This window comes from Patella vulgata, chromosome 5 (assembly GCF_932274485.2).
Source record: "Patella vulgata chromosome 5, xgPatVulg1.2, whole genome shotgun sequence".
Classification (NCBI taxonomy): Eukaryota; Metazoa; Mollusca; class Gastropoda; family Patellidae; genus Patella; species Patella vulgata.
In genome coordinates this window covers 44,846,709-44,865,796 of record NC_065883.2, presented here as the reverse complement: position 1 = coordinate 44,865,796, position 19,088 = coordinate 44,846,709, and the positions used below count along the sequence as shown (strand labels likewise).

The 19,088-nt window shown below is 38.0% G+C and overlaps 1 pseudogene; it reads right to left on the bottom strand.

Moving 5' to 3' along the window:
* Positions 1 to 7,823: 7,823 nt before the first annotated feature.
* LOC130012896 (putative nuclease HARBI1) overlaps positions 7,824 to 19,088 on the bottom strand; it is a 99,667-nt pseudogene continuing 88,402 nt past the window's right edge.

The window sequence follows — 19,088 nt, the reverse complement described above, 5'->3', positions numbered from 1 at the left end:
AACGTGCACGAAAATTGAAAATCGGCCATTATTCTCTTAATTGTCAATGGATTCTTTAGATATTTACATTTTTGGATAGCTGGAGACATTTCTGAGCAAATAGGAGTTCAAAACTGTGGAATTTTGAAACTTTGTCGCTCTCATTTTTTTGGTGAAAAATGGAAAATTTTCAAAATTTTCTAAAATTTTTATTTTCTGGAATTTTGAAATTTCAGTTATATTTTTGGATAGCTGACATCAATCCGATTCCAACAATATAAGTTTCGTTCTGAAATGTTAAATTTGATTTTTCACTTTTTTTCGCATTTTGGTCAAATCGTAGAGTTCTTATTTTTTTTAAAACGGCTCCAACGATTTTTCTGAAACTTCAGATATATGAAGTCGAAGGACCAAACCAGTCCATGAACTATAAATGAAAATCCTCTAATCACCGGAAGTGGTCAAGAAAGGTATCCAAACTTTGACAAAATTGTGAAAAATGGGTGTCTGTGCGGAAAATGCGATGTATCAATTGTGTTCTTGTCGATTAGTTAAAAAGTTATGTGACTTTGAAAAGTAACGTTTTTTACGATTTCGAGCAACTTTGTACGCATGTTTCTCGGAAAGTCTCCCAACGATTTTTTAAAAACTTTCTCAATCGAGAGGCTAATGGGTACTCTGTTTTGTGAAACCACTGTATCATTTTTTGAAATGTCAGTGGTAGCCGAAAAAAGAGATCGAAAATCGAAAACGTCGTATTTTTACGATTTGGAGCATTTTTAGAGGTCTATTTCTCGAAAAGTCAACATAATTCTTTTTTGGAACTTCTTCCACAGAGAGGCCTATCGGTAGTGCTATACATAAAACGATTGTACAATAGTCCCAAATTTCAGGAGTAGCAGAACAAAGGGATCGAAAATTGAACACGGCACCTTTCATTGTTAAGCGAAACATAAGTGGGGGATACAATCTGTACGTTTTGTCAACGTATAGAGTCTATTCAAGAGTGCTTTTATCAGTGATGATATTTGAACTGAAATTATTTCAACTATGAGTGTTTTCTTCTTTCCAAAATATGGGTTTAGTGACCCTGTAACAGAAATAGTTGATTGCTGTGTGTAATAATAAGCCTATGAATTAATATTGTTGCTTCTGTGTCAAAATTATCTTATACCGGTAATCATCTGGACAGAAATCGACGGCTCGCGCTGTTTATAAGAAAGTCCAATTTATTAATTGGTTGCAGTAGTGTCGTACAGTGGTATCGAATATTGCACCTGTGATAAAAGGCATTACGTTGTTTGAGCATGGACTCTATTTGTAATTAATATTAGATTCTTATTAGTGACGTCAAATCTTTAACGTGCACGAAACCAGAAAATTAGCGATATTTCATTGAATATTCAATCAATTTTTGAACCAGTTACATATTTGAGTAGCTGACATGAACGCGATTCCGAAGTCCCTTGTACACATTGCTGTGACCGTAAAAGATCCCTTGGCGGTTGGAATTCTATATAAAAGAAGACTGTTTAGAGATCATTTCGGGACTAACATATGCTTGCGCGTAGGGGTCTTTAGCAGTTGGAGGAAACCGGAGGACCCGGAGAAAACACACGAGTTTAGACAGGCGACATACTCCTTGTCACGTTCAACCGGGGAATCGAAACCCAGCCAGTTGACTGAATGACAGACCGTATGAAACAGCGCAGTCCCAAAGGCTATAGCCTACCGTGCAAATTCCAGCCGGCATAACGTATCTATATAAGAGACATTTATTCCTACTGGCGATTTACAAATATTGCATGAAGAAATTCAAATCATAAGAACATAAACACGACTAATGCACAGTATCATATTGATTATAAAAGTATAATGTATATATTGGTTATACTATATATGTCACAAAACAACAATCATTCGATAATAATAATTATTTACTAATTATATAAATCATTTTAAGATGTATCATATTGCAGTTATATTTTTGTACAGCTTGGGATATTGCGGATGCGATAACGGCCGAATTGAAATACCATGTCGTTCTCATTTTTTCTTCAAAATTTGAAAATTTACTAAAATTGTTATTTCTTGGAATTTTGAGTTTTCGCTTACATATTTGGATTGGCGGCGTCTGTTCGATTCTACCGATCTAGGATTATCATGATGTGAATTGTTCAACTCTATTTTTCAATTACCTTCTCTATCGCAATGCGAATACAAAGAAAGTGTCAATATCAGAGTTATGTTAGTGTATTGGGTTGTTTTTTTGGGGGGTGGGGTGTGGGGGAGGGTGAGGAAAGTCTTTTGTCATGCATCTGGCGATCGTGTGACGCCTTGGCACGGTGAAAGCCTTCAGTCTTGCAAGCAAGTCTAGTTATTCTTTTTTTTTATTGGGGGAAGCTAGATCTCAGTAACTATAAGAGATAGAGGTTTGAAGTTTGATTTTCTATCAGAAAAGTGGTGTGCAGCTACTGCTTAAAGCTATTTCCAAATTTGTGCGCATAGCGCAAATGCGTCAAATCTTTAACGTGCACGAAAATTGAAAATCGGCCACTATTCTCTTAATTCTCAATGGATTCTTCAGATATTTACATTTTTGGATAGCTGGAGACATTTCTGAGCAGATAGCAGTTCAAAACTGTGGAAATTAGAAACTTTGTCGATCTAATTTTTTTCGTGAAAAATGGAAAATTTTCAAAATTTTCAAAAATTTTTATTTTTGGGAATTTTGAAATTTCAGTTATATTTTTGGATAGCTGACATCAATCCGATTCCAACAATATTAGTTTTGTTCTGAAATGTTGACTTTGATTTTTCACTTTTTTCGCATTTTGGTCAAATCGTAGAGTTCTTATTTTTTTAAAACGGCTCCAACGATTTTTCTGAAACTTCAGGAATATGAAGTCGAAGGACCAGACCAGTCCATGAACTATAAATGAAAATCCCCTAATCACCGGAAGTGGTCAAGAAAGGTATTCAAAATTTGACAAAATTCTGAAAAATGTGTGCCTGCGCGCCAAATGCGATGTATCAATTGGTTGTTTACCGAGTACTTAAAGTATTATTTCGTATGATAGCCACGTGGATTATCTACGAGATGGTGCTATAGCAACAAGATTTTATTGCGAACTAAAAAATTTATGCGACTTTGAAAAGTAAGGTTATTTACGATTTCGGTCAAGTTTAAACCCATGTATCTCGGAAAAGCCGCCAATGATTTTTTTTTCAAACTTGCTCAATCGAGATTCTACTGTGTAGTGTATTGTGTGAAACCCTTGTACAATGTTTCTAATTGTCACGGGGAGCATGTTTAGGGGTCAATATCTGAGTTATGCTAGAGTGTGGGTTTTTTGGGGAGGTGGGGGGAGTGGTGGGATTAGTCTTTTGTCATATATCTGGCGATCGTGTGACGCCTTAGCGACGGTGAAAGCCTTCAGCATTGCGCGCAATTCTAGTTCTTATTGATTTCATTATTAGGGGTGGTTTCACAATGTTGCGTTTAGTCGTGAAATTTAAGGTTTCTGTCTATTTGGGGGTTTAATGTCACTAGCCACGTTTTCGCCCATGTATTGATTGTTTGTAGATCTTTGTTTAGGGTAACTGCGCATGCCTCTGGATCGTTTATTTTTAAGTACAGAGAGGTGTCATCTGCAAATAGTCTAATCTTTGATTGTATATCATTCACAATGTCGTTGATATATACTATTAAAAAAAAGTAGGGGATATTTGATTTTGGGGGCATAATACTAAAATATGCAAATGACTACGAAAAAAGTCACTATAGAACCTAACAGAAGAAACATTTCCAGTTACATGTGACGCCCAAACGCACCAATAGCTACCGCATGGAATGCAGGTGATGCTTGGGATCATCATGGGGGTCCAACCCAAGATTTGCACGACTCTGACTTTGAATGTTACAGTCATTGTGGCATTGAATTCCAGGGTGGAAACATCAGTTTAATTGTTTTAGTGACCAGAAAACAAATTTTGATATGCGTCGGCTTACCCAAAATGAAAGGTTACGTGCCCTTGGCATGCTACAGATCGGCACAACACAGGCGGTTGTGGCGCGGACGATGAATGTTTCTCAGTCTGTCATAAGCAGGCTATGGTCCAGATACCGTGATACACAATCTGTACAGGACAGACCACGCTCAGGTCGACCAAGGGCGACAACTCAAGCCCAGGATCGATTTATCCATACCTTGGCCTTGAGAAATCGTGTCATCACAGCAAATCAGATCAGCGCTCGTCTTCAAACAAACACTGGTGTGAGAGTAAGTGGCCAGACGATTCGTAATCGACTGCATAGGGGTCACCTTCGCGCCCGACGTCCTCGCGTGATCCCTTGTTTGAGAGATCATCACATTCAGGCAAGACGTCGTTGGTGTAGGGATCGTCAACACTGGGATAATCGACGCTGGAGCAATGTGATGTTTTCAGATGAGTCAAGGTTCACTGTTGATTTTTTGGACAGACGTAGGAGGGTGTGGCGTCGTCGAAACGAGCGCTTCCAAGACGTTAACGTCATCAGACATGATCGATTTGGGGGTGGTTCTGTTATGGTGTGGGGAGGCATCACTGTTGCTGGAAGAACGGCTTTACATGTTTTTGCAGGGCGTGTTACAGGCCAGTACTACCGGGACAATATCTTGGCAGTCCATGTTGTGCCGTTCGCACGACGTCATGGCCGCCGTTTCATCTTCCAGGATGACAACGCAAGATGTCACAGGGCCAGGATCGTTACAGGTTACCTCCAACAACAGAACATCACCACATTACCTCGGCCAGCACTGAGTCCCGACCTCTCCCCCATCGAGCATGTCTGGGACATGCTTGGGCAGAGGTTACGTCAACGTCAACAACGTCCTGCCAATGTCCAAGAACTTGCTGCTGCGTTGCAACAGGAATGGGACAATCTGGACCAAAATGACCTTAGACGTCTCATTAGGAGTATGCCACGTCGGATCAATGTTGTCTGCGATATCACCTCGGTGGAAGCGGACGTAAAATACAACTAACTCATCATCATCATCGGATCAATGCTTGTTTGGCAAACAGAGGAGGATTTACCCGTTACTGACTTGGTTGTGATGCTGTGGTAACTTTGCTGTTTGACCCCGGGTATCATTTTACCCTTATAATGGTCAGTCTGTGTCTTACTTAGTCTAACGATCATTTGGAATAAATCGATGAATGTGAACTTCATTTCATTTTGTCATTTGTTTCTTCGTCAGTTTCATTAGGTGACTTTAATAACACTTAAAAATCAAATATCCCCTACTTTTTTTGAATAGTATATAATAAAAATAATAGTGGCCCCAATACGATGCCCTGTGGGATACAAGCGGGGGTGCCCCTGGAGTCCGAGGAGGTTCCATGTATTACGACGCATTGGTGTCGATTATCTAAATAATTCTTGAACCATAATAATGACCCTCCTCTGACCCCAGCAGTGCATTTCCTGCACTCTGGCCCTTAAATACATATCAAAATTTCAACATTCTTCACTTCGGAAAAATGCCACGCCTTACACAAGAAAACAGGAACAGAGCTACTGGCATGCTGGATCAGGGGCCTTCACAGGTAGCCGTCGCCAGACACTTTAATGTCCACCCATCGACCATTGTTCGCCTCAGACAACGCTTCCACGCCACTGGAAGAGTTGCCGATCGACCCCGACCTGGAGCGCCACCTGTAACAGTCGCTGCTTAATATCGCCACATCCGACTACAGCATCTGCGCAACAGGCTCCAGTAAGCTACTGCTACTGCCAGGGGAACTGTTGGAACACGGCAACGCCAGATCAGCCATCAAACAGTCCGAAGGCGCCCGGCTGCTCTTGGGTTACGCTGCCGTCGACCTTTCCAAGGTCAAATCCTTTTGCACCGGCATCGACTTGCCATACAGCAAAGGGCCACAAATCAGGGGTATCTGCACAACACACCATGGCGAAATATCATCTTTTCGGATGAATCCCGATTCAATCTCAGTTTTCTGAACAATCATCATGTCTGTGTTATGGCTTGGCCCGCTATGTCTCCCGACATGATCCCGACCGAACACCTTTGGGACGAACTGAAGGCCTGCCACCACGAACTGTTGCAGAGTTGGAACAGGCACTGCAAAATCATTGGCATGCAATCCCACAGCGTGTAGTGAGACATCTGAGCCAGTCCATGCCAAGGCGACTTCAGGCATGTGTAAGAGCTCAGGGTGGACATACACGATATTGACTTCAGCTGACCCCTGCTTTGTTTCATGGTTCTTTGACGTTTTGGTTTTGTGCATTGTAGTGAATTCTTTCATGAAGTTATCCACAGATGCTTGTTATCTCGATTTTGTCAATTGTTATGTACAATTATTAAAAGTTGTTGCAGTAAATAAACTTTGGCATTGCGTTTTTAATGGCTTTGGGTGTAGATTCATTCCGAGTCGGAGGACGCATTCGACGAGCTGAATTGTCATTCGCTGAGAAACACCTAGTTGTTCTACCTAAACAACATCACGTAACAGATCTCATAATTCAACAGGGGTTGGATGGCCGAATGGTTAGCATGTGCGTGCTGTATCATAAGCCTGTCATTGAGTCAACTGGCGTGGTTTCGAATCGCCGGTTGTACGTGACAAGGAGTAGGTCGCCTATCCAACCCCGTGGGTTTTCTCCGGGTCCTCCAGTTTCCCCCCACTGCTAAAGACCCCTACGCGCAAGCTAATTATTGAAATAAAATCAAACCATATGTTAGTCCCGACATGACCTAGTTTGTGTCGAGGGGACTTTAATCTCTCTCTCTCTCTCTCTCTCTCTCATAATTCATCATGTCCCACCATAAATACTCATTCACTGTTCTACCTAAACGACATCACGTAACAGATCTCATAATTCAACCCGTCCGCCAAGAAACCAGATCTCATATTTCAACATGTCCACCATGTCTTGCGTTTTGATTGGTTAATTAGACACTGTCGATTGGACAATAACACTATTGGCCAATTAGGCAACTACGTCATTGAGTGATGCTGCAAGCTATAAATAGACCTACCAAGATTATTGATCCTGCAGTAACAATAAGCAATTTCGATCTTCTATTTCATTTAGAGATAATATTACTCATTACTTAGTTTTCCCACCACTCCATACAGTGTACGTAAAAAATCCCCTGACAGTTGGAATTCAATAAAATAATTTTCCAGCGTGTGTCCTCTTTGACAGTGTTGTAGGGCGGGGGCCTTGGCAACGGATAACGTATAGTCGTTCGGATGGGATGGAAAACAAGAGTTCTCATATACATATACACTATGCAGCCTGCTATGACAGAAATTTTCTAGGGACAGCGACATTTCTCCACCGAATTCCAACTGTGAAGGATTGTTTTATATGCACGTTAATGTGCATACAGGGGCTTGTGTTTTTGTCCCAATATACACAACTAGAAACTGTTACTTGCCAAGCCCTTCATCATGCACTACCGAAGCATACTGTATATTGAGAGGAATATGACCGACAACCCGACATCACGATATAGTAACCCGACAATACGACATTAAACGCGACATTACGTCATTTTTAACGTATTGTCGGGTTAAAATGTCACGACATGATACCAATCAGCCACCATATCTGCTGGGTTTTTTGATACCCATATTTATAGTATTTTTTATAGCGGCGGACTAGTGAACCCGCGGATTAGTGCACCCGCGGACTAGTTGACCCTTCTCCTCAGAGCAAAGAAGATCAAATTCTTTAATTTAAAACCGGAAACTACGATGGTTTTGCATTCGTATAATGTATCATTTCTTCATGTAGTCAAGCTGATGCAGTAAAACAAATAAAACAGACCTGGCTTGAAAGTCGTGTCTTGCTGCGTTCATGTTACTGATGACGTCGCCGACATTACCAACGACAGCCGCAAATACGAAAACACCAATAAGAAATGTAGAACCAGTAAATATATATTCCTGGAATACACAATAGAGAACGAACAAAATTAAAGGCTTCATCAATGTCGCCGACATTACCAACCACAGCCGCAAATACTCAAACTCCAATAAGAAATGTAGAACCAGTAAATATATATTCCTGGAATACAGAGTACAGAAGAAAAAAATTAAAGGCTTCATCAGTATATTGATTCTACAGAACACAAATAGTGATTATTAATTTCCGATGGGTTATACTGTTTGTATTGGTAGCTAATCCCAAATGCCTCATAATTTCAAATATAACTAAATTATCTAATTTCTTTAAGGAAGGCTGACACAGTTATGACGCCATTCGGAGGATGAAATTGAAAAATCTAATTCACCAAATCGATGCAGAATTCTTAAAAGAAAAAGCTGGCCAATTATCATATCGATCGGATTTGAATTGATTTTTCGAAGAGCGTCACACCAAAAAGAACAATATAGTGTGGCGGCCCAGGTCCTCGAACTCCAACGAAGGACATACCAATGTTCACCTTTATAGCAAGTTGCGGGTATTTCCTTGAATAATAAAAGTGGACGTCTGTCAGCATATATCATTGGCCTGACCGCAGTAGCCCCCTTAAACTGGCCCCTTAAAACATGTCTGGATCCAACATTAGAGGTACTGAATGAAACCAATATATGCAAGATGAATGAGGTGTCTTAATTAGGGAAACAGTAATGACAGACAATATTTGGGTTAACATCCACCTGACAGACATATCCTAAAGGGGGGTCTCTATGGGTCTAGATCCAATATTGGAGATACCAACTAAAAATTTGTCAGATTGAGGGCCATTTAATGGTAAATCATCTACTATGAACGACAGACATTTTAAACAGTGCTTCCCCCCTGACAGACGCCCTCTAGTGAGGAATATTTATGTTGGTGCCAAACTCAATGTTTGAGATACGACACCAAATTGATTTCTATATTACGTACCTTAGTGTACTTTGAATAAGTTACAGTAGTTTACAGGCATTTTAAATGGTGCTTACCCCCTGACAGACGCCCCCTAGTGCTAAGCATTATTAAGCCATCTAGGCCGATTAAAAAGCCCATTATTGAAATACGTTGTTTCACGACGTTGTGACGTCATGACGTTGTAGTAACAGGCATTCATAGAAACACAAACAACCCCAGGCAAGCAAGGGACATTTGTCAGCGTACACTTTTTTTCTAGTGGGTACCTAAAAGCAATCTGTTGATATATTTCCTAGAACTTGTATAATGACTCAATAGACTCCATCTCGAACTTCATTGTTTGGCTTGCCAATATGTTACGGATTTTTAGGCTGGTGGGAGAACTTCGGATTTAGGTGAGATGGGGAAAAACCGAAACAAATGATTCTTGCTTTTTATGAAAGGTCTATATGAGTACAACTTCAGGAAAAAATCCACCAAGATCGGCCTTGGGCAAAAAAAGTTACAGACGTTCTGGTTTTGGTGCCCATCCGACTTATAAAATCCACAATTTTCGGCATGCTGATAATATTTTTGTGCATCACAAATGCTTTTCTGTTATTAGACAATCGATAAAATCAGTGAATTGATTCCAATGTTGTGAAATACTAATTGTAAAGGCGCCCATAACTGCTCCTGCCTCATCCCAAAAGCTGAGCTAGTTCAGCGCATTTACCATCGTCACGTGCATTAAAAATGCCAAGTCTACAGATGATACTGACATGATCAGCTCTCGCCCATCTGATAATATTACATCCTTCAATGTTGAAGCGATATCAACTTCCACAATAGGTCTACATGTACCTCAAAAATCCGCGGCAGAGAAAAATTCGAAAAACATAAAATCTTAAGTGCATTTGGAAAAGGTAGATCTTGGCAACTGCAGACTGTGAAAAGGGGTTTAGTTGACAAAATATTATATAAAAAAAAGCAAATACAGAAATTCAAATGAAAAATTGGCGGAGAAAAATGGAAGCCAGAGTGAGTACTGTTGCCAACTGTCAGATATTGTCAGTGGTGGGGTCAGGCGTCCATAATTGCTCATTTACTAACCACGCGAAACATGTTGAAAAATGTTCAGCAGATTCACATGTATTAACAAAGACCGCCTCCAGACATTTTCAGTGGTGGGGTATCGTCGCCGGGCTGGGCAATTTGCCGCAGTATTGGGCAAACTTCTGCCGTCCCACCCAGACGTTCCTATCCCCCCCCCCCCCCACAAAAGGCTATAACCCAGATAAGCATATTTATTTATCGCACGAAACTTGTTGCAAAATGCTCAGCATAAGAATGACAAAAGCCAGATTGTTTCAATAGTGGGATATCCCAACCAGAAGTCTAATTGCCCCACCCTAAAAGCTATTCTACATTTCCACATGACTAACATATAGAATGTATCTAAAAACCATCAACATAATCCAACAAATCATAAATGGCCACTCCCAGGCATTTTCAGTGATGAAGTATCCCTGCCACGTGGAACGTACAAACAGTAAATCGAACCGTTCCCAACAATAATTCACTCACCACGTTCACTGTAACTCTTTATCGCGAGAACAAACGCATGTCTTGATGACTTTAACTATTCTAGTCATGAACCCTTGACACACGAATCCAATTCTGATCCAGACGAGCGCGTATACTAGTCATTTTAGCGGCTCACTGACTACTGAATCCCCTTTTACACAACATTTCGGACATGACACAATTGTAAAAATCACAGGTTACTCAGATGTTTATTTTTGGCGAAGTGTTGATGCAGATTCTCTCGTCGCTATTATGGTATGAAAAACACTTTAATTATATGAAGTTCAGCGTAACCAGCTCGCTCGCACATAACTCCTGGTACATATAACATCCTTCAAAACAGATGGAAGCAAATGCCAAACTATACATCCTTGTGAAATGCAACCATACCAATACTATCAACCAACTAAAACTCAACCCAAGCACCTTCTAAAACACCTCAGAGTGAATATATTACCAAAACTGTTATCAATGTTAGCCTCCTCACAGGTGACAACCCAACAACCACACCTAAAGCCCTCAAAGAACTTCAGAAAGACAGAGTAATCACAATAGTACCTCCGGACAAAGAGACGGTAGCTGTAATAATGGATACACCTGATTGCATCAGCATTTTCAACACTCTTCAAGAAGAATCAAACTACACACGGGTAACGAAAGGCCCCATTTCTGCTCATCAAACCAAAGACCCGAGACACGCCTGCCACCATCAAAATCCAAAACCAGGTTACACGTGTGCTTCTATGACTCTGTCGTCTACCAAAGAGCCTAAAACTTTTCGAAATATTTATTTTCACGTGACTCCAAAGACTTTTGTAATAACGTGAACGTAGTAGGTTCGTCTCTTACGATGTTCTCGACATGGTCACGCCCCACTCTCCTTATTAGACCACCGCAACACACAGCATAATGTGAAATTATGTTCTCCGTCGTCACAGAACAAGACAATAGTCTTCCCTTTCTATATATCATTATGAGAAGAAACAACAAACTAATTTATAGGAAACTAGCCCACTACGACCAGTATCTCCATTACAAACCAACGACTCGTATCAGACCAAGAAAGCCACCAATCACAACAGCGGTCCCTCAATATTTGTGACCATAATATTATCTACTCCTTATAAACCTGTAAAGGTAAATCTCTTTGATCTTTGGGGTATATTCTATGACCGGAATAACTTGAGGTCTGAAAGTCAGGGGCGGCTGTGGATATATACAGGGGAATTTAGGGTTATTCTTCTGGGCCCGGTTGCTCAAAACTAAGTTATTTTAACGATCCGTTCAATTCTAACGGATCGTTATCTAGCTAACGTGTCGTTTTTTAACGGTCTGTTAAATTTCTGTTGCTGGAAAGTCAATTTCATTATCCGTTAGCTAAAAGATTCATTAAAGTTAATCCAAGGGCAGGCGGATAACTTTACCCACAATTCATTTCTACATCCTGGTTATTGGAAGGCCTACATTAAACATTTTTTGCAAAATGGCTGACAATAATACTGTTAACTACAGACAAAAAAAGAAAAGTAAAAATTTTACAATTGAGGAAGAAAATTTAATCCAATCCTTGGTTGAACAACATAGTGTCATTATAAATTCAAAATTGTCAAATGAAGTTACTTATCGCAAAAAAAAAAATAAATATGGGAAAATATTACGCAAAGAGTAAATTTTCAAGGTGTTGCCTCAAGAAGCATAAAAGAGGTAAGAGATAAATGGGGCAACATGGCGCAAAAAGCTAAAAAGGTTTTTACAGCGAGCAGGACCAGTCAACAAAAGACAGGAGGGGGACCCCTACCAAAAGATATAAGCCAGGCAACAACCAACATAATCGACGTCATGAAGGACACTGAGAGTTTAAGTGGTGTCCCTGGAGGAATCGACTGTACTGTCATTCCAACAAGGCCTAGTAAGTTACTTGTAAAATATATTAAATCGATGAAATTATCTTCATCTCCCCAGTAAAAGTTTGTTTATAATTCCGACTCCACGATACGAAGATTGAGCCAACCAAAAAATTAGCGAGAGTACCGGTACTCCAAATTTCATTATTCACTATGAATATTCAGACAGTTACTTTTCGGGCTTGATAACGACCAGTGAAATCTTGCCAAAACGTCGAGTATATATAAAATAGTGATTATTATCCATAGAATTGTTTTGTGTTATATTATGTTCAATCGATAAATGTCATTCAAAGAAAATATAGATATAAACTTACGGAAACATAATGATAGCTAATCTGCAGACGACCTATCGGAAGTGACGTTCAATATAGATGATAACTGTTTGTATGAACCATTTCAAAGTGCTTATAAACAATTTCACGGTACCGAAACAGCTTTAACCCGGGTTTCAAATGATATTTTAATGGAAATTGATAATATAAAATGTACATTTTTAATTTTATTAGATTTATCTGTTGCTTTCGACACGGTGGACCCTTCCATTCTTCTATGTAGACTTCAATTTAAATTCGGTATTTGTGGCTCTGCATTAAATCTTTTAGAGAGCTATCTTATGGGTAGAAAACAGTGTATTTTAGTTAATTGCAAATCGTCGTCTGAATCTGTTTTGTCATCTGGGGTTCCCCAAGGTTCTGTTTTTGGTCCGATTTTATTTACCCCCTATACGTCACCATTATGAGATATTGTCAGAAAATATGGTCTCAGCTTTCATTTGTATGCCGATGATACTCAATTATATATTTCATTTACACCTAATTGTCCATCTTCTTTCAATTTATCAAAATTGCAACTTGAGAACTGTATTAGTCAAATTAGAAAATGGATGTCAAAGAACTTTCTAAAATTGAATGATGATAAAACCGAATATTTGTTATTAGGCTCAAGGCATCAATTAAGTAAATCTGCACAGGATAATCTCCCTGTTGTAATTGGTAATTGTGATATATTTTCATCTTATTCCGCTCGTAATATTGGCGCTATCTTTGATAGTTTTATGCTTATGGGAGCTCAAGTAAATAATATTTGTAAATTGTGCTATTTTAATATTAGAAATATAGGTAAAATACGTAAATGTGTAACTGTAGAGGCCACTAAGTCACTTGTTAATTCTCTGGTCATTTCTCGATTAGATAACTTTAATTCACTTTTAGTTGGTTTACCTTTAAAGCTTATAGATAAATTACAAAAAGTACAGAATACTGCCGGTAGACTTGTTACTTTAACTAAGAAATGTGACCACATAACTCCTGTTTTATATAATTTACACTGGTTACCTGTTAAATATGGAATTGATTTTAAGATTTTATTACTTACATTTAAATGTTTAAATAATTTAGCTCCTGTTTACCTCTCAGATCTTTTAGAGCTTTATACACCTTGCCGAACATTACGTACATCAGATAGACTACTTTTAAAGCCCAAAACTGTTCAACTAGTCTCTTATGGTCAGCCCCCTTTTAGTTATCAAGCACCTGTTTTATGGAATAATCTACCATTTAGTTTAAGATGTTGTACATCTTTATATTGTTTTAAAAAACAACTTAAAACACATTTATTTAATCAGGCTTTTAACTGACTCTGTATACAATCGTTAACATGCCCATAATCTTGTTGTTTATGTGTGATTTAAATTGTCACTTTGTAAAGTGCCCCTGAACATGTTATATGAAAGGGTGCACTATAAATATGCTGTAATAATAATAATAGTATTCATAATAATAACAAACTAAGTCCCTACCATCCATAGACATAAATGTCTATGCTACCATCCAATGATCGAATTTAGTTAATTATGATAGAGTTATCCCTACTATACTTAATAATGTCAAGACTAGCGCTGCATACTTTAATTTGGGTCATACGTTCATTCACATCATACGGTACTTTATGATCAATAGAGCGAACCCGATCGATTAACGACCTATTTATAGACCGGCGCCGGTATTTCTGTCAATAAATATAAACCAAATATTTTGTTACAAAAATGAAATAAGTAGGCTAAATCAAAAATCCAACTTCGGATCCAAAAAGTTTATATTTAAGATATTTTCGAGTACGTTTTATCAAATCAAAACTATGCCGTAGAACTAGATAATGGCCTTAACAATCGATTTGTGTTAGCATAATATAACACAATTATTAAATTATTAAAAACATGTAAATTACAAAAAAAAACAACAATATTTCACTATAGTCACAATATTTTACAAAAAAAAATTATATGACAAATAATAAATGATATAGGCTATATATACACAGTGTATAATAATGCTTTTTAATAATTGGTTTAACATTCATGATCCCATATCATCTAACACTAGAATATTGCTGCATCAATTGAATAGTCTCTTATTAATATATTCATATAGTATGCTACAAGATTGCCAGCATAATATTTTCGTGGGTTTCCTTAGGAAATAAATCTATGGGCCTATAGATATTAGTGATTCAATTATAGGCTAGCCTTGATCGGCATTACTACCATTGACACAATAATAAACAAAATCTCGATTATCCATTTTTACATCAAATTATCCACCACACTCAAATCCATTAAATACCGCAGATTAACGATGGTACCAAGAGTTGGTTATGGTCTTGTTACGAAGTTAATTATGTCTAATTAATAATTTAGATAATATTTACGGTCTAAAGAAAGACTTGGAATACCGGTAGGCAGATTTAGCTCTTGCATTATGCATGTTTAAGTGTTTTGACTGTAGACTTCTTTTTGTGCAAAATAATCTGAAAATAAAACAATATCACTATTTCATTATGGCATTATGGATTGAAACATACGTCCACAGCAGCTAAGTCGTTGGAGCAATCAACAAGGGTTGTCAGTAATGACAACATTTACAATCTGAGTACATTAAACACTGCGCATAATAAAAATGTCAAAAAGCTGATCTAATGGTTTTGGGAATTTTTTTTCATTCAGGCAGTTTTTCTCAGTCAACAATCTTTGGTGAAGACACTTGTCAACAATCTTCAGTCAATTTTTCAATGTCCCCACTATATCCTGCATCTCCTGAACCATTCCCAACATCTACTGAATCCAATAATGATCAAACGGTTAGTTACTTATGCCTCCAACCAATGCAACCACCCAAATCAAGAAACTCGTCACTAGCCATTTCCTTCATCCCTGAGTCAAACTGCTCCCCAACCAGTGGAGCCCAGTCCATCCCCAAGTTCCCTCTCTCCACGACCAGCGTCCCCACAGTCAGGCCCCTCTACCCTTCCAGACCAGCCAGAGGCCACCAGAACAGCTGTTATAAAAAGTCCTATGCCTAAAAGAAGAAAAAGAAACCCAAGTGCCAAAATAACCCAGGACGATGATGTTCTGCAAAAGCAACATGAAGTGCTCGAAGGACAGCTTTAACTACAGCAGTTAGAAAGAACCAAAACGCAATTACACTCAGACAAAATTAAATTGCAGATAAAGTTGCTTGAAAAAATTCTTTCAGCTGACCGACCACTTTGACATGGACCCAAATCAGCTGTTATTATCATTGATGAGTTAGATTTTAATTGTGTTCTTGATTTTGTAAACATATGTATCCATTTAAACCAAATATAACTTACAGGGGGTGGGGCTGGGAATTATCTGTGTTAATTTTACAAATATAAATATCTATTTAAACCAAACGCTTTCATTAGGCTACAGTTTTTTTAAAACCATATTTTTCTTCAGGTTGACTGAATGGGATTGGGGAACAGGCTTAGCCTATGTAAAACCCCTATCCCTAAATAATTTGTATATACATATATATTATTAATGCAAAAAGGGTGTATATACATAGTTAAACACATTATATAGATATAATAAAATGGGTGAAAATGTACGGTATATATACTAGTTAATAATTATACATATGCAAGCACAGTAAGAATCTTTTAATAATAATCAGCACTAGACTTGCCTGCAAGACTGAAGGCTTTCACCGTGCCAAGGCGTCACACGATCGCCAGATGCATGACAAAAGACTATCCCCACCTCTCACCCCCTAAACAAACACACACTCCCCCACCCCACAAATAAAAACACACATTTGCATAACTCAGATATTGACATGTTCTTTGCATGCGCATTACGATAGTAGGGAATCGAAAAATAAAGTTGATCTACGCGAAATGGAAAAAGAACAGTTTCGCGAAATGGACGAAAAGCAATGTCGCAATAGATATTAATATCAAAGTAAATGACATGGGGTTAAACGCCATTCTGCTCGGAATGGACCATGAGGAATGTTTCAAACGTACAGCGGCGCTAGCCTACTCTTATATACAATTCCAACTGCATAGGGATCTTTTACAGTCACACCAATGTGTATGCGGGACTTCGGAATCGCGTTCATGTCAGCTACTGAAATATGTAACTGGTTCAGAAATTACATATCGCCAATTTTCTGGTTTCGTGCACGTTAAAGATTTGACGTCACTAACATGTAAAAGTTTACTATTAATTACAGACAGAGTCCAGGATCAAACAACTGAAGCAGTCAAGAGCCAGGATGTTCGAGACTACTTTGTTTTTTTATATTTACTGATACTATCATATTTCATTATTTGTTAGCGTAGGACAAAGTCTAACACTGTAAGTACCAAATAGTCATACGAGATATGTGCATCTCATCAAATTCAGCTTATACCATACCCACAATAATGTTACGGAGTCAGTGAGTTCAAGTTAGACAATACGCTGACCTTCCACTGACCATGCTTATAATATAAAATCTGTCAATGACAGCTGATTCATTGTTTAGTTTTTTATATGATATATTTAATATCAATAATATATGTATATGCATGCTTTATTTTACTTTACACGACCTCTAAAAATGCCCCAAATCGTAAAAATACGACTTTTTGGATTTCGATCTCCTTTTTTCGGCTACCCCGGACATTTTCAAAAAATGATACAATGATTTCACACAACAGGCCAGCTATTAGCCTCTCGATTGACAAGAGTTTCATCGCCCTCCATTCATTATAACGAATGTCATCGTGCCCTAAAGAATCAACAAATCAGCTTGCTTATCTCTGCTTACCCTAGGCAAAAAATGCTCATCTTTGAACTCAATCATGACATTGACCTAGTGAACGCCTACACCAAGTTTGAACATTCTAGCTTAATTAGAAGGAGAGTTCTTGTGTTCCAAAGTCCCGGCCCTTCAAATTGCTTCTATTTTTCATTTTCAATTCAAAATGGTGACCATCACGTGACCGAAATCAAAATTCTGATCCGATAGATTTTTAGGCATTCCTTCCAGGATTCCGAAAATATGACGCCCGAGTCTGTAAGTAAAATAGCAAAAAAGCCTTTTTGATTTTTCACGTTTAAAGATGGTGGCACTTCCGGTTCGATCGACAAACTCCATATTTTGTGTACGAATCAGTAATTACTTGTCTAGTATCGAATTTTTTTTTTAGGTCATTCTGACCTATATTTCGACGATTTTTTTGAAAACTTTGATCCTTAATTTCACCAAGGGGAGATAATTTAGAAAATTTCCAAGGACATCATTGACGTCGCATTGGCAAGATCTACTAACATTCTAAATTTCACGAAAATCGCACAACTATTAAAGAAGTTGTCAAATTGGTAATAACTTCCGGTTCGAAATGACAGCGACGAATTTTCGAAATGCCAAAATCCGAAATTGCAGATTTGAAGTAAATGTTTCAAGATACTCAAAGAAAAAAGAATTAGTAAAATAGGTCAAATAGTCACAAAGTTACAGCATTGTAGGTCAAATGCATTCCTTCGTAAAATTCGGTGATTTCGGATTCGTAAAACGTTTTGAAAATATATTTAATCAACAGCCACCACCCATTTTTGGGGGGATAGGTAAAAGTTTCAGAACGATCCTATGGTTAGATTCTGAGAAATCCGATTTGTGGACAAAACACAAAAAAAAAAATAACAATAATAATCTTAACAGAAACAATAAGCTTTCATATGTAATATGAAAGCTTAATAATATTAATCTTAGTAATAACAATAGCCTTTCACCGAAGGTGAAAGTCTAATAATATTAATCTTAGTAATAACAATAGTCTTTCACCGAAGGTGAAAGCCTAATAATAATAATATTAATCTTAGTAATAACAATAGTCTTTCACCGAAGGTGAAAGCCTAATTAAAGAGACTATACATACATAAAAGAGAAGATAAAATATTATTCGATCGAGATGAGATTAGAATCTGTTTGATATATCTATAAATTTGTGGACCCGATTAAAAATATTAGAATTAACATCAAGACTGTAGGCTGTGGAGCCGAATAAAAGACAGTTTATATTTTTAAAATCATGTTGTAATTTGTCTATGGTTTCTGTTCGTGCAATTGAATGTAAGGAACATCGCAGGAGGTAATGATCGGGATCTTCAAATATATGACCGCAGAGGTAGGCGGGACTGTCGGCAATAATATGTCATAGGAATTTGTGACCCTGCAGGTCAGAGCATCGAAGTCGTAATTTACAATGGATTATTTGAGGTTTCCGCAGACCGTTAAAATAAAACGAAGAAACTTTGATATCAGATTTCGATAGATGATCGGAGAAAATTTTCAGAGATCTAGAATTCCTCGCAGGGGTACTGAGTTTATTCCACTCCCTTATACTGGATGGGATAAATGATTTAGCAAAAATTTCAGTACGACAGCGAGTTT